This window comes from Sorex araneus, chromosome 2, assembly GCF_027595985.1.
Source record: "Sorex araneus isolate mSorAra2 chromosome 2, mSorAra2.pri, whole genome shotgun sequence".
NCBI classification, from domain to species: Eukaryota; Metazoa; Chordata; class Mammalia; order Eulipotyphla; family Soricidae; genus Sorex; species Sorex araneus.
Genome location: NC_073303.1, coordinates 245,364,270 through 245,372,308, shown reverse-complemented (window position 1 = coordinate 245,372,308; position 8,039 = coordinate 245,364,270). Strand labels below are relative to the sequence as shown.

The 8,039-nt window shown below is 50.2% G+C and overlaps 1 pseudogene; it reads right to left on the bottom strand.

The window, feature by feature from the left end:
* Positions 1 to 5,451: 5,451 nt before the first annotated feature.
* LOC129401827 (protein Wiz-like) lies at positions 5,452 to 7,008 on the bottom strand (annotated as a pseudogene).
* Between the last annotated feature and the right edge of the window lie 1,031 nt (positions 7,009 to 8,039).

Sequence of the window (8,039 nt, the reverse complement as noted above, 5' to 3'; positions counted from 1 at the left end):
TCTAGCCCTCATTCAGCCAGCAACTCCCTTCCCCCACATGGCCTTCGACTACATTATAGTTGGTGATCCCTTCTCTGAGTTGCCCTTTCCGCAGAATGTGAGGCCAGCCTCCAAGCCATGGAGTCAACCTCCTGGTACTTATTTCTACAATTCTTGGGTGTTAGTCTCCCACTCTGTTATTATATATACCATAGATGAGTGCAATCTTTCAATGTCTGTCTCTTTCTGACTCATTTCACTCAGCATGAAACTTTTCATGCCGATCCACTTAAATACAAAATTCATGACCTCCTTTTTTCTGACAGATGCATAGTATTCCATTGTATAGATGTACCAAAGTTTCCTCAACCAGTCATCCGTTCTAGGGCATTCGGGTTTTTTCCAGATTCTGGCTATTGTAAACAGTGCTGCGATGAACATACATGTGCAGATGTTGTTTCGATTATACTTTTTTTTGCCTCTCTGGGATATATACCCAGCAGTGGTATTGCTGGGTCAAATGGGAGCTCAATATCTAATTTTTTGAGAATCGTCCATATTGTTTTCCAGAAGGGCTGAACCAGTCGGCATTCCCAGCAGCAGTGTAGAAGGGTCCCTTTCTCTCCACATCCTCTCCAACAGTGGGTGCTTTTGTTCTTTTGGATGTGTGCTAGTCTCTGTGGTGTGAGGTGGTATCTCATGGTTGTTTTGATCTGCATCTCTCTGATGATTAGTGATGTAGAGCACATTTTCATGTGCCTTTTGGCCATTCGTATTTCTTCCTTGGTAAAGTTTCTATTCATTTCTTTGCCCCATTTTTTGATGGGGTTGGATGTTTTCTTCTTGTAGAGTTCAACCAGTGCTTTATATACCATTGATATCAACCCCTTATCTGATGGGTATTGTGTAAATATCCTTTCCCATTCTGTGGATAGTCTTTGTAATCTGGTCACTGTATCTTTTGCTGTGCAGAAGCTTTTTAGTTTAATGTAGTCCCATTTGTTGATCTCTGTTTTTACTAGATTGCTTAGTTCTGTGTCACCTTTGAAGATACCTTTATCTTCAATATCGTGGAGGGTTTTGTCGACCTTGTCTTCAATGTACCTTATGGTTTGTGGTCTGATGTTGAGGTCTTTAATCCATTTTGATCTGACTTTTGTGCATGGTGTCAGGTCAAGGTCTAAGCCCATTTTTTTGCATGTGGTTGTCCAGTTGTGCCAGCACCATTTGTTAAAGAGACTTTCCTTGCTCCACTTCACATCTTTTGCTCCCTTATCGAAGATTAGGTGGTCATACATTTGGGGTTGTGTATAGGGATATTCCACCCTGTTCCATTGGTCTATGGCTCTGCCTTTGTTCCAGTACCATGCTGTTTTAATTGTTACTGCTTTGTAGTAAAGTTTGAGGTTGGGGAGGGTGATGCCTCCCATCGTCTTTTTCCCAAGAATTGTTTTAGCTATCCTGGACGTTTGTTGTTCCATATGAATTTTAGGATTGCTTGATCCGTTTCTTTGAAGAATGCCATGGGTATCCTTATAGGGATCGCGTTGAATCTGTATAATGCTTTGGGGAGTATTGCCATTTTGACAATATTGATTCTCCCTATCCATGAGCAAGGTATATGTTTCGATTTTCTCATGTCCTCTTTTATTTCATGGAGTAGCGTTTTACAGTTTTCTTTGTAGAGGTCTTTTACATCCTTGGTTAGGCTGATTCCGAGGTACTTGATTTTCTGGGGCACGATTGTGAATGGGATTGCTTTTTTCGTGTCCCTTTCCTCTGCCTCATTATTTGTATATAGGAAAGCCATGGATTTTTGGGTATTGATTTTGTAGCCTGCAACTTTACTGTACAAGTCTATTGTTTCTAAGAGTTTCTTAGTAGAGGCTTTGGGCTTCTCTAGATATAGTATCATATCATCTGCAAATAGTGAGAGTTTGATTTCTTCCTTCCCTATCTGGATGCCCTTAATCTCTTTTTCTTGTCTAACAGCTATCACAAGTACTTCCAATACTATATTGAAGAGAAGTGGTGAGAGTGGGCATCCTTGTCTTGTGCCTGATCTTAGAGGAAAGGCCCTTATGAACTTAAAGTTTTTAATAATCTCTTTTGCACACATATGCGTGGCCAATTTTTTTTGGAGGGACCACACTCAATAGTGATCATTACTACTGGCTCTGCACCCAGGAATTGCTCCTGGCGATGCTTGTGGGACCATATGGGATTCCAGGAATAGAATCTGGGTCCAGGGCATGCAAAAAAAGTGCCCTATCTATCCACTGTACTATATCTCTCCAGCCCCTACATGGTAAATTAATAACACTGACAGATCATCAATAATATTTAGCCTATAAATTTTCAATAACTTCTGACAGTTACACATTAAAAAACGTTTACAAATCTTTTGTCAAATGATTAAGTATCTCCAGATTCAAATGTGTAAAGAGGGCAGGAGCGATAGTACAAGTGGGAGGGCACTTGCCTTGCCTGTGGCCAACCTGGGTTCAATCACCAGCATCCTCTTTGGTCCCCCAAGCCTGCCAGGAGTGATCCATGAGTGCAGAGCCAGGGGTAAGCCCTGAGCACAAGCAGGTGTGACTCAAAAATAAAACAAGACAAACAAACAAACAAAACCCCATTTAAAGAATGGATCAACAGGAAAGAGTCTGCTCTACCCCTAAGAAGTCACAGTATTAAACATGAAATTTGCCGCAAAATACTATACAAATAAGGCTGATAGAAAATTTTGTAAGAGAAGTATGAAACCAGCAATTATCTCAAGCTTTATTCTACATGTATTTCACTGCTTTGTTCACTATAAAATTGAATCATTTGTCCATTGCACTAAGTTCCCAAAAATAGAAGGCAGATATTCGAGTGTTTTCATTTTCAAAGGATGTTTCTTTGGATCCTTAGTATGGTCTGGCAATGGGAGAATGAGCGACAGTAGAGCGGGTAGGGTGTTCACACCTTGCAGGAGGCTAAAGCAGGTTCGATCCATGGCATCCCATTTGGTCCCCTGAGCTCTGCCATTCCTGAGTGCAGAGCCAGAAGAAACCCCTGAGCATCATCAGGTGTGACCCCAAACTAGCCAAAAATCACTGTATCGCTGTCATCCTGTTGTTCATCAATTTGCTCAAGTGAGCACCAGTAATGTCTCCCTCCATTGTGAGACTTGTTAACTGTTTTTGGCATATCAAATACGCCATGGGGAGCTTGCCAGGCTCTGCCTTGTGGGCGAGATACTCTCTGTAGCTTGCAGGGCTCTCTGACAGGGGCAGAGGAATTGAACCCAGGTTGGCCGTGTGCGAGGCAAACACCATGTGCAGGTTGATAGTTTTTATCCTTAAGATTTATCATTTATGCATGCTGAAAGTAGACTATAAACCAAACGTGATGGCCACTGCTACCTGTATTGCAAACCATAGCACTCAAAGGCAGAGAGAGAGAAAGGGAATGTATCTGCCACAGAGGCAGGGGTCAGGGGGATAGGGTGGGGATAGCCGGAGGGGTACTGAGAACATTGGTGGTGGAGAATGGGCACTGGTGGAGGGATGGGTACTCGATCATTGTATGACTGAAACTCAAACATGAAAACTTTGTAAGTCTGTAACTATATGTCAAGGTGATTCATTAATTTTTTTAATTTTAAAAAGGAATTATCATTTATAATTCTTCTTTTCCTAAGTCAGTTCAGACTTGGTTGTTCCACAATAAATCCCAAATTGAGAGAATCCTTAGAGAAAAGAAATTACTCTCCAAAAGTTGTCAGAGCTATTTGATCAGCTCAGAGACCTTTGGATTTCTCTGCGAGTAGCCAATTATGCCCAAGTTTGTTTTCTGCTCTGCTCTTGCAGGACTCCGAAGACTCGGGCTGACGTAATGGGAAAGTTTCTGAAGTGAACACCTGAGGGGGACTTGCATTAAAAACTTTTCTAAATTGATCCATTTGCAACTCAGACAGTAATTTGTGGGTCCATGGGCACATCAGAATGTTTCCTGAGCTCCAAGTGACAGGGTCTCTGGGGACCAAGTTGCTGGTGTTTTTATAGCCCTGGATGAACACACAGGCATTCACCTGCAGCCTGGCAGAGGGTCCCGTCAACTTCGCCAGCCTCAGACTCAGTAAGTACCTCCTGTCTCTGCTCCTGCTCAAAGGAGAAACAGGGATTTTTCTTTAGGAAATTTCCTTTCCCTGGGGCTGGAGAGATAGTGTAGAGGGTAGGAAGTTTGCCTTGGACACAGCTGACCCGGGCTCCAAAATCCCCCACATTCCATAGTGTCCCTCGAGCACTGCCAGGAGTATTTCCTTAATGTGGAGCCAGGAGTAACCAGAGTATCACTAGGGGTAACCCAAGAAAAAAAAAGAGAAGAATTTCTTTTTCCTGATCCTGTTTTTGTGGGACATGCTTTCTAATGCTAAACTCACCTGAGTTCCTATACTCACATTCCTTTATACTCATTATATTCTGGAGGTTTTTTCTTCTTTGTTTTGTTTTTTGCTTTTGAGTCACACCAAGTGATGTTGAACGGTTACTCCTGCCTCTGCACGAAGGACTTACTCCTGGTGGTGCTCAGGGGACCCTAAGGGATGGTAACTGTCAGCTGTGTGGGATGCTGGGAATCGAACCCGGGTCGGCCATGTGCAAGGCAAACGCCCTACCGACTGTGCTATCACTCCAGCCCCAAAGTTTAAAAAATTTTGACCAAGAATTTCTTTCATCAATTGAAATTATTTTTTTAATTAGAATATTTTACTGGATTAATAATGTTGAAAATTCTTTAACTTTACAACTATTTTGTTGCAGTTAACAAGTGTAGATAATTCATTAATAATGAATCAAAAAATCTAACGATTTTTAATTTTCAATATTTATCTTCTTTATTTTTATATCATATGATGAAGATATAATGGAATAAAGTGAACTTACGATAGTTGATATGTTCATACTTTTTTTTTTACTCTCTACACAAAACCCGTTTTTAAATAGTGATGAGCTATACATAGCAAGAAAGCAACAGAGAAAAGTGGGGAGGGCGGGCGTGGGGGAGCCCACCGCAACCCCTCCAGCCCAAGCCCCAAGGCTGGGGCACTTGACCTGGCAGGGGGCAGCTGTCAGCTCTGAGCTCTTCCTGCTGGGGAAGCCCCTGGGGGGCGTGGCCAGCAAGGGTTTCCATGGCCTCATGGCTTAGTCCGGGCTCCCGGCCTCCCCTGAGCAAGCACCGTGGAGGGACTTGGTCTGGTCGCTCGACTCGGGAACTGGGGGGCTCCGCAGATCCCAGGTCTCACGAGGTGCGTGCGTGCAGGTGTCCGGAGTGAGTAGGTCCACGGGGACAGGAGTGAGCCAGGACAGGGGGTCTTTGGGGGCTCTGGGAATGGCCATCGAAGGCAAGCGCAACCCCCTGGCTGCCCCCCAAGGCCAGGGAACCCCCCAGGTCCCAAGTGCTCTGCTGGGGGGAGGGTGTCCCGGCTGCAGTGTGCCCGGCCCCCTGGGGACGGTTGGAGGCTCTGGCTTGCTCCTTTGGAAACGGAAAGGAAAGAGGGAGGAGAGGGTGCAGGAGGGTGTGGACTGCGCGCGTCAGGGCGCCTCGGCCACGGCCGTCTGTGCCTGCGGGGCGGGGGGCTCTTCGGGAGGGGCGTCCACTCTGGAGAAGCTCCTGTCCAGGATGCGCCGCGGCAAGTGCCGCGCCCCCTCCTCCTGGGTGGACAGCGGCCCCCGGAACTGCGCCTCGCAGAAACCGCCCCTGAGGGGACAGACGTTGCCCGCAGACTTGACGAGTGACGTCTGAGGGGTCGTGGCCCCGGGGAGGGGGCCGGCCGGACCCGGGGAGGGGGCTGCCGACCTCCTCTCGCTTCTGTCGCAGACCGCCAGCGTCCTCCCCGCCCGGGCCCCAGAGGCGCTGGCCGGGCGCGCTTGCCGGCGCTCACACTCGTTGCTGCTCGGCCGCTGGTGCTCCTCGGCCTTCCCCGTGCCTGGAGGGCCGAGGCCAGAGGCCGCTCGCTGCCACCAGCCGCGCGCCCAGCTCCAGCCCCGGCTCCCACAGGCGCTGCGCCCCCCACAGCCAGGCCACCGGGGCCACCCCAGCGGCGGCCGCTCGTCACCCTCACGCCTGTGGCCGGCACCGCGGAGCTTCCTGGTGCAGGGACGGCCGCCCCGGATGGAGCTGCGATGGGCGCCCACCTTTGGGGGCCGCCGCTTGGTCCCCTCGCTCAGCGTCTCCATGGGGGCCTCATTCCCGCACCGCTCGGTCACCCCAAACTGCCTCAGGGGCGCCCGCCCGCGCGGGGCCGCCAGCGCCTTGCGGGTCTCAGAGTCGAGGCCGCGCAGCTCGCAGCAGGCGCCGGTGGGCGAGGGGGCGGCCTTGGCCGTGAAGGGCAGCTCGGTCTGGTGCGGGTCTTGGCCGTCACCTCAGGGGGCGGGCGGGGGTCCTCCTGCAGGGGCCGCCTGGGGGCCACGGAGCCTCGGGAGCCGCCGGCTGCTGCCTTGGCCCGGCTGAGGGGCGCCAGGATGAGCCCGCGGGGGTGCGGCCCCGCCCAGCGCCCGGGGTGCCCGGCCGGCCCGCCGTGGGCACCAGCGGCAGGGCACTCTGCACGGCCCGGCCACCCGGGGAGGCCCGTCCTGCACCAGCGCAGGGGCAGGTCCCCGGCCCGCGGCTCCTTCTTGACGAGGCGCGGCTGGGGCTTCTGTCTGAGGGTCTCCCGCAGGGTGTGGGTGGGCGAGCAGGCAACAGACCCTCGGTGACGCCCATCTGGCGCAGGGGCGAGCGTGCGCGGCCGGACAGGCCCCTGCGGTGCTCAAAGAACTCAGGGCAGAACTCACAGTGGATGTCGCGCCCCGGCTCGGGGCCTGAGGCCGGCGCGGGCGCGGGCGCGGGCCCCGGCTCTGGTTCGGCCCTGGGCCAGTCCCGCCAGCTCTGGGGACTCGGGCTGGGGCACCCCCGCCGGTGCTCGCTCCCAGCGCTCCCCGCGCGCGGCCCCTCCGCGGTCTTGCCGTTCGCTTTTGTCACTCGGTGGAGCGATCTGTTCATACTTATGATCTGAAGTGATAAGTTTGGCACCTTATAGATTTGTTAGAATAACCTTGAATCAATTAGTTCTCCCTTAGGGGCAGAGCGACAGCACAGCGGGTGGGGTGTTTGCCTTGCACGCTGCCGATCCGGGTTCGATTTCCTGCATCCCATAGGGTCCCCTGAAAACTGCCAGGAGTCATTCCTGAGTGCAGAGCCAGGAGTAACCCCTGTGCATCGCCAGGTGTGACCCAAAAAGGAAAAAAAATCATTCTCCCTTTATTTATAATTTGCATACTACAAGATTATTTTGTTTCTGTTTGGAGCCACACCAGGTGGTGCTCAGTGCTTACTCCTGACTTTGAACTCAGGAATTACTCCAGGTGGGGTTCGGGGACCGTAAGGGATGCCAAGGATCAAACCTTATCAGCTGCGTGCCAGCCAAGCACCCTCCCGGAACGCTGTGTTATCACTCTAGTCCCATGTGGAGATGATGGCTTGGTTGGTTGGATTTGCTTTTTGGGTCACATCTGGCAATGTTCAGGGGATACTCTTGGCTCCACACTCAGGAATTACTCTTGGGGTTGCTGGGGGACCTACGAAATGCCAGGATCCAACCGGTCAGACGCATGCAAGGTAAATACCCTCCCGGCTATACTCTCACTCCAGCCCCATGAATGAGATTTTTCAAGGAGAGAGCTGCCTGTCTCATTTGTCCTTTGGTAATCTGACTTATTTTGCCAAATGTTAAGTCTGCACTGCACTGTAGCACTGTCATCCTGTTGTTCATGATTTGCTCAATTGGGCGCCAGTAATGCCTCCATTTGTCTCTGTCTCGTGCTAGTTTAGCCCAATGGCATCTTCGGGCTCCAGGAACATGAAGTGAGGCCCGTTATTGTTCCTGTTTTGGGCATATCGAATACGCCAAGGGCATTACAGGCTCTGCCATAATGTTAAGTAAATTTTGTTAATATGTTTCCTAAAATGATGATATTCTACCATGTTTGTGAATTCCCTAATGGGCTTATGCTCTTTGCCTTATGCTCCTTATT